We start from the raw sequence: 8,156 nt of genomic DNA, 5'->3' as shown, positions 1-8,156 counted from the left end.
TGTTAGGATCGGTTGAATAGCTAGAGGGGGGTGAATAGCGTTTCTCAATTTTTCTTGATCTTTCTCTGCACAGAGATTAGCGGAAGCAAAAATATAAAAGAGAAAGAAAGAGATCAACGCTAACCCGGTTTGTTTACTTGGTCTCCACCTCCGCAGAGGTGACTAATCCAAGGATCCACACGCACGCACACACCCGATGCACTATGAATCTTCTCCTTCTCGAAAACCTCGAAGGCGGAGAAACCTTTACAACTCTTTAGATCTCCTCAAATATGATATGAAATATTGTTTAGGAGGAGAGGAAGAAAGCAGAGAATGGAGAACAAACAAGTTCTCAGAAGAAGCACAAAAGAATAAAAGAATGGCAAAAAGATTGAGTTGTTCTCGTGCAGGCTTCTTTTATAATCTCTGCAACATCAGTCGACTGCTGGCAGGGCCAGTCGACTGATGCCTTCAATCGGCAACAAAATCTCGCATTAAAGCGCATTAAATGCTTGCCAATTTTCTGCAACGTTCAAATAGCAGTCGACTGTCCAAGACCAGTCGACTGGCAACAGTCGACTTACCATAACACCAGTCGACTGCCCAGTCGACTCCTGTCTTCCTCTGGCTCGACTGATCTTTCTGTGTGCGTCTGATTTATGAGCAGTCGACTGCTGGCAGGGCCAGTCGACTGGTGAAGCTGAAAAATCCCATTTCAGCTTCTCTTGACCTAGACCTCGACCTTCAAACACCTCCCACAGCCTCATGCCTCCCTGCACTAGCCTGAGATGCTTCCATCAGCTTTGTCATGTCAAGTCTTTGCCAGACCACCCTTGGACTCTTTGCCAAGACCACCCTTGGACTTTTCCTTGCCAAGACCACCCTTGGACTTCTCCTTGCCAAGACCACCCTTGGACTTTTCCTTTGCCAAGACCACCCTTGGACTTTTCCTTTGCCAAGACCACCCTTGGACTTTTCCTTTGCCAAGACCACCCTTGGACTTTTCCTTTGCCAAGACTACGCTTGGACTTTCCTTTGCCAAGACTATGCTTGGACTTTCCTGCAAACTTGCATCACACATGTTAGATCAACAAGAATTGCCTAACTTCAAACATAGTTTAGCCAAACATTGAAACTCAATGCACTTGGGGCAACTATTGCACCAACACGACCGTGTCTATTCTCTCCTTGCCGTGCTTCCATTGGCACGGGCGTGTGGCCAAACAAAAGACCAACAAGCCTGGGCCGTGTCTCACTGGCACGGTCGTGCCAACATCCCTCATCAGCAGTAGAAGAGGCCGTGTCTACCAGACACGGCCGTGCTTTGAAATAGAAGCCAGCCGAGACTTGGCCGTGCCTCACAGGCACGGCCGTGTTTCCAACAAGACTGAAGCAACTGCTGTTGGCCGTGCCCACCAGGCACAGCCGTGTGTCAAAACAGAAAGGTCTCAGCAGCTGGCCGTGCCTCAAAGACACGGCCGTGTCCAGCTAAAGAAGAAGAGACAGGCTGTGGTCGTGCCTCACAGGCACGGCCGTGCCTTCAAACAGAGCCAAGCCAAGTCTGGACCGTGCCCCAGAGGCACGGCCGTGCCCCAAAACAGAAGCATGACTGCCTAAGGCCGTGCCCCCAAGGCACGACCATGCCTCTTCAACCGACAGTGCCCACACTGGGTCGTGCCTCCCAGGCACGACCGTGTGAGCGGGGGCGTGCTGACTCGTGACCTGCATATAAATAGGTCTTCTTAGTGACCTAAAAAAGGGGGGAGACCTTGGAGAGCCACCGGAGCTGTTCTAGAGCCACCGACGCCTGTTTCGGAGCGAGATTCGACGATCCATCCACCGATCCGACTGCTCCATTCCATCCTCATCCCATCTACGCAGAGTTTGCAGTCCGAGGAAGAAGATAAGTCTTATTTCCTGCACTTCATTGTTGTATCTCTGGATTAAGATGTATTCCTTCCTTCCTTTGTATTGTAAACTCCACGATATGGAGTAGTTCCCTAGATTCTAGGATGTAGGATAAATCAGATGTACTGGATGATTGTATTTTGGATTTGATTAATCTACCGTTTTCAATGATATAATTGTCTATTGCTTTGTGGATTTATGCTTATGTGTTGAATGATAAATTGTGTGTGTATGAATCCATGAGGGTAGGGATTGATTGTGGATTGAGGAATCATTAGGCCGTACACCGGGGCGCTTCGTGACAGGAAGAATGCCTTGAACCGAGCGAGTTTCCGAGGGGTTTCTTAATTCATAGTTAATTCTTATGAGGGATAGTTAGCGGTCATCCGTTGTTGGGGAGAGGTCCGTAAAAAGATATCCTGTGACAGGGGATAGGGTTCTTTTAGTACTCCGGGGCGCCTGAGTGACACGGGAATGCCTTGAACCGGGCTTCTAGAACCATCTCAAACCGACAACGAGTGACGTAAGAACACCAATGCTTTATTCCGAGGATACCTGACGAGGTCGAATTGGATAAATTGGTTAACATCCCTACAATTGAACAATTATTGAGGAAAGGTAGAGGATCCAAGTCAATCAATCCATACTCTGAGGAGTCCGAAGTCCTAGGATCGTTTCACAATCCAGTGTCACAGTCGATTCCTTTCTCTGAACTCTAGGATAAAGTACTTTAGAACACTCCCATCTCCCCCACACAACTCATGCTCAGTTTTCTCTCCACCTTTTTGTGCTAAATCTAGTAAGTAATTCCACGGTCCCTGTGGATTTGATGTGCGTAGGATATATAACCATTTCTTATACTTTATTCGCACATCTTTATGCTTTTCATGCTGTATCTTATGTATGTTACACCCTTTACCTGTGCATTTGGCATTGTATTCTTTATTTCCTAGTTCGGAGGACTGCTTGTGTATTTGTGTGTTTCAGGACGGAAAACGGAGCAAAACAGGCGAAACGGAGCACCTATTGAAGATATGGCAAGACAGGGTCGTGCCTCATAGGCACGGCCGTGTCTATCACCTCCAGGGGTCGTGCTTACATAGCACGGGCGTGCCTCCAACCAGAGATCCAACAAGCCTTGGCCGTGCCCCAAAGGCACGCCCGTGCCTTCCTCCTGCAGCAGCAAGACATGGCCGTGTCCCTCAGACACGGCCGTGTCTCCCAACAGAGAAGCATCTTCCCTTGGCCGTGTCCCTCAGACACGGCCGTGTCTCCTCAACTGAACCATGCCAAGTCATGGCCGTGTCCCTCAGACACGGCCGTGTCCTCTACCAGAGAAGCGCCTGCCTCAGACCGTGCCTCACAGGCACGGGCGTGTCTCCCAGCAGAGTACAGAATTCCTATGGCCGTGCCTCACAGGCACGGCCGTGCCTCAAGACAGAACTTCAACTCTTCTTGGCCGTGCCTCACAGGCACGGCCGTGCCTCCACCACAGCTGGGCGACCACGCCAGGCCGTGTCTCCCAGACACGGCCGTGTGACGGGGGCGTGCCTGGCCGAACATAAGGGTATTTTGTGGGGGCCTATAAATAGACCCCCTTAAGAGCCCTAGAAAGGGGGGGAGACTTTGGAGAGCCACCGGAGCGTGCTAGAGCCACCGACGCCTCATTCCGGAGCTAGATTCGACGATCCGTTCATCCGTCTTGGACACTCCATCACATCTACGCCTCCACCTTCGCAGAGATTGCAGTCCGGAGAAGAAGAAGCACATTGATAAGTCTTATTTCCTGATTTCTCTTAGATTCTTGGAATAGGATGTATTATTTCCATTCTTCTCTGTATTGTAACCTCCCCGATATGGAGTAGTCCTCCAGATTCTAGGATGTAGGAAGAATCGGGGTTATTGGATGATTGTGACTATGGATTTGATAATCTACCATGTTCTATGATATGTTTGTGCAATTGCTTTGTGGATTTATGCTCTATGCTTGTTTGATGATATGCTTGTGAATAGTATGAATCCATAAGGGTAGAGATTATTTGGAGTTTGAGGAATTCTTAGGATCGTATACCCGGGACGCCTCGTGACAGGAGGAGAGTCTTAACCGGACCTTCCGAGGGATTGCTTAAGCTTTGAATAATATTTATGAGGGATAACTAACGGTTGCTTAGTGTTGGGGAGAGGTCTCTAAAAGGATACCCTGTGACAGGGGGTAGGAATCTAGTAGTATTCTGGGGCGCCTGCATGACACAGGAGAGCCTTGAACCAGGCTATCTAGAATCATCTCAAACCAACATAAGTAACATTAGAACACCATTGATTTATTCCGAGGAAGCCTGACGAGGTCTAATTGGATAATTTGGTTAGAATCCCTACAATTGTGTAATCATTGAGGAATGGTAGAGGATCCAAGTCAATCAATCAATATCCCGAGGAATCCGAAGTCCTAGAGTCGCTTTCCACAATTGTCATAGTCGAATTATATCTTCGGGCTAAGGTTTAGGAACTCTAGAACACTCTTTCTCCCCCACACCAAACCATTTCCTATGAACTCTCCACTCTTATTGTGCTAGGATAGTAATTAATTCCACGGTCCCTGTGGATTCGATCTTTTATTACTTGGCGACATTCCGTATACTTGCGGAACACGCATCAAGTTCCGTTGTAAGTTTTCTGATAGAATGAACGATCGAAAAGCGACAACGTGCTATTCACCCTCCCTCTAGTGCGTTATAAGATCCTACAAATGCACCAAGATATAAGAGCTCCAATAACGTCAGCTCATATCATGCCTGACGAACTGTCAGATCTGAGCAATCGCCAAAAGTATGTTGTACATGTGCTCTCATGGGTACCATATCCATCTCTATAACTCTTCATCTCAATATCAGTCACTCTATTATGTGTACAAAATAACAAGTCTGTGTCCTATGTCCACTACAAGTAGTCATGTCATCCTCCTGATGTGCGAGGGTAGGCCTCCAGATGTCAGCCGAATCCTCTTGGAGCTACCTCCATCATCCTCCAGCATCATCCAGTATGCAACATCAACAAGTCACACAACCATCAGCTACATCCACTCGCGTAACATCACCATCATCCACCTCCACCAGCAAGCACAGCCGCAGCTCGGCCACCTCAACCAGCATCGTCCAGCAATCCTCTGCCCACGGTCTACTCTAGGCACTAGTCATCCACAGCATCCAACCGTCAGAAGGAACATGTCCTTCACTCCAAGGCTAGCAAGTCCAAGGAGCTACACATTTTGAGCAAGTGACCAACTATCAACGGATTTGGTATGTCTTTACCGTAGCCGTTACTACAGACTAAATAGGCCATGTCAGTGGACTTATTCACCCTCATAAGCTTTTTGGCAAAGTCTCAGCCATCAACGTATTTGGGATGTCTTTACCATGAGCCGTTTGATACAGACTAGAAGGATCTAGTAAGGTAGGTCCATGCACCCAAAAACTATTTTTTTTTACAATGCGAATATGTATGCATGAATGTATGTGGATGTAGTATGTATGTGAATGCAAATACAATGTGAAGATAAATAAATAATGAGTCATACTCTAGTATGTGTGCTTATCTAATGATCACTCCGTGTAATATGTATGAATGTAAGTGAATGAATATACATGATGCTGTGTAGTGTGCATGGCATGTATCCAATCCCAAAGACATCTCGGTCCGCTATGGCCTACTCCTGCCTCAGCTCTCGATCTGTGTAAATGCCCAATGCTTGGTACACGTGTGTTTGTACTCGCCGAATGAGTGTCACCTCGTCCAATCTCCTCCCCTCATGCATGTTACGATTACGGGCCCCCCATATGTGATGTCCCAGAGCCGCTAGAGCATTGTGTCATGCTAAAGTGGTAGTGGAAGTCCTCCTGTACTACCGTCTGAATGTCCTTAGTGTACTCCGGTATGTAGTCATCTCCGGCCTCATGTGCAACCAAGCTCGTATCTATCCCCACAGGTGTTTGGTGGTCTCACATCTGAAGAAAACATGCTCCAGGGTCTCCTCCTCCTGTCAACAAAAAGTGCCTATCGGGTAAGTAATCTTGTGGGGCATGCACCGACAGTCTCCCTCGTGCTAGCAACCACAGTGTGAAGGTATGACTCGACTGAATAGAGTGATGTCAAACTGTCTTCACCCACGGTTGTCTTAGCCTGACACCTCAGAAGTGATTAGATGCTCGTCGAATGCCCCCCCCTACAACTGCTGGAACTATGATGATATAAGCTGCCTTGCCGCTGTTGGGTTCCTTGCAGTCTCCAGGAGTCTATCTCTGATGTGAAGTAGTTGCTTAAGGAGTGGAGAGTCACCATGGCTTGCTGTCCACTCCTATAGCCCCACTCGCTGCAAGTACCGATGATGTATCTATCTGATCCATAGGGCATCCTGCCTGTCTTGAATGTGCCATATAACCTTGGCCAATAAGGCAAGGTTCCATGACCATAAGTCCCTTAGGCCAAGACCACCCTCTGCTAGCGGCAGACATAGCTCTGTCCACGTGATGAGTGGACGTTGAGTAGTCCACATAAATGATCTGCAGATCCCATAAATGCGATCTATGACTCTACTGGGGATGGGCAGCATGGATATCCAATAACACTCGACTCCCTAAAGAATTGAGGCCACCAGTTATGTCTTCCCTGCATATGATAAGGTAGCCTTGGGCCATGAGGTGACCTCCTCGTCAAAGCATCTAGTAGCGTGGTATAGTCCGATATCTTGAGATTTTGAGATGCAATGGGGATCCCCAGATATCTGAAAGGCATCTCACCAAACTAAAAATCTATAATGCCTAGAAGACGGTCTTGAGTAATACTATCGACCCCTGCCATGTACATGCATGATTTGGCCAAGTTGGTCGTGAGCCCTGCCATCTGAGAGAGCTGTCGCAGACAATCTACTAGCTGTGTGACAGAAGATACATCTCCTCGTGATAGTAGTAGTAGGTCATCAACATATATCAAGTGTGTGATCCCAAGGTGATCACACTGTTGGCGTTCTGGATCTCCGTCCTGCGTTCCGGATGCTATCCGCTCCGAAAAGCATAGAACCCCACAGGATAAAAATTTTATCCCGCCAGGATCAATTGACAAAGTCTACAAAAGACTAAGTCAATCGATCCTTCAGGATCGTCGATTCCTAAATTACTTAACTACGGTTTACGACTAGTTCTAGGTACAAAAAAAATTGTAGAAAAATAAATCATACCAGAACCTTTTAGATGACCTCGAAATCTTCCTCTGTATTCCTAACTTCTTCCTAGACATTGGGTGGACAACGGACCTCCAGAAATAAAGGAAGTTCAATCTTCGGATGATGATGCCTTGGATCGCATTGCTTCTTCTCGAAGCAACTTCGCCTTGTCTCGTCTCCTTGCTAGGATCCGGCCACCACCTTGGAGAAGGAGGTTCGGCCACCTCAAGAGAAGAAGGAGAAGGGGGCGGTGGAAGAAGAAGAAGAAGAAAAGAGGGAAGAAGGGGCGGCGGCAACAAGAAGGAGAAGGAAGAAGAGAATTTTCCGAAATCGTTTCGATCTCTCTTCTCTTCCCTTGATTGCTCTTGCCGTCCACCCCCTCCCCTCTTTTATAGCCTCATGCCCAAGACCAAGCTCTCTTTGCCAATTCAAAATTTTTCTTTAATTTTGATTGATTCCGCGAACCAATTCTAAATTATAGAAACTTCTTAAATCCTGGCCTTTAGATTGTCTTGCTTGGTTTCTAGCCGTTAGATCTTTTCAGAATTATTTAAAAATTAATTCCAAACCTTATCTTAAGTGGCCGGCCACCTTGGATGGGATTTGGTTCAATCCGTGAACCAACTTTATATTAAAGAAGAAAATAAATGTAATACCCGAAATTTCCTTCGATAATTTCTGGATAATTATGCATATGATAGAATTATTTATGATAAAAAGGAATGAATATTTAGGCAAAAAGGAATGGCCTAAAATGTTGCTTGTAATGGGGTGATTCATGAAGGCTTTGCTATAAAGAAAAGAAAAAGGAAAGAAATGTGGAGGTGCCAAGGATTGACCCTTGGACCTCTAATATAGACAAGCCAAGTTAACCATATGAGATAGTAATTAATTCTTGTTAAAGGATAAGGGAAATGCTTGTTAAACCGAAGGTTTATGGTTCATTAAACCAAACGGAGAGGAATTAGTGGGGTTAAGTCATGGGATGGGTGGGGAGTTAGCCTCGACTTAACTTCAATCCTCTTCCTTTATAAACCCTCCTCCTCACCGC

The sequence above is a fragment of the Curcuma longa genome, chromosome 8, assembly GCF_044706935.1.
Source record: "Curcuma longa cultivar G26 ecotype Majalengka, Jawa Barat chromosome 8, ITB_CL_G26_1.1, whole genome shotgun sequence".
NCBI lineage: Eukaryota > Viridiplantae > Streptophyta > Magnoliopsida > Zingiberales > Zingiberaceae > Curcuma > Curcuma longa.
Note: the sequence above shows the minus strand (reverse complement) of the source record.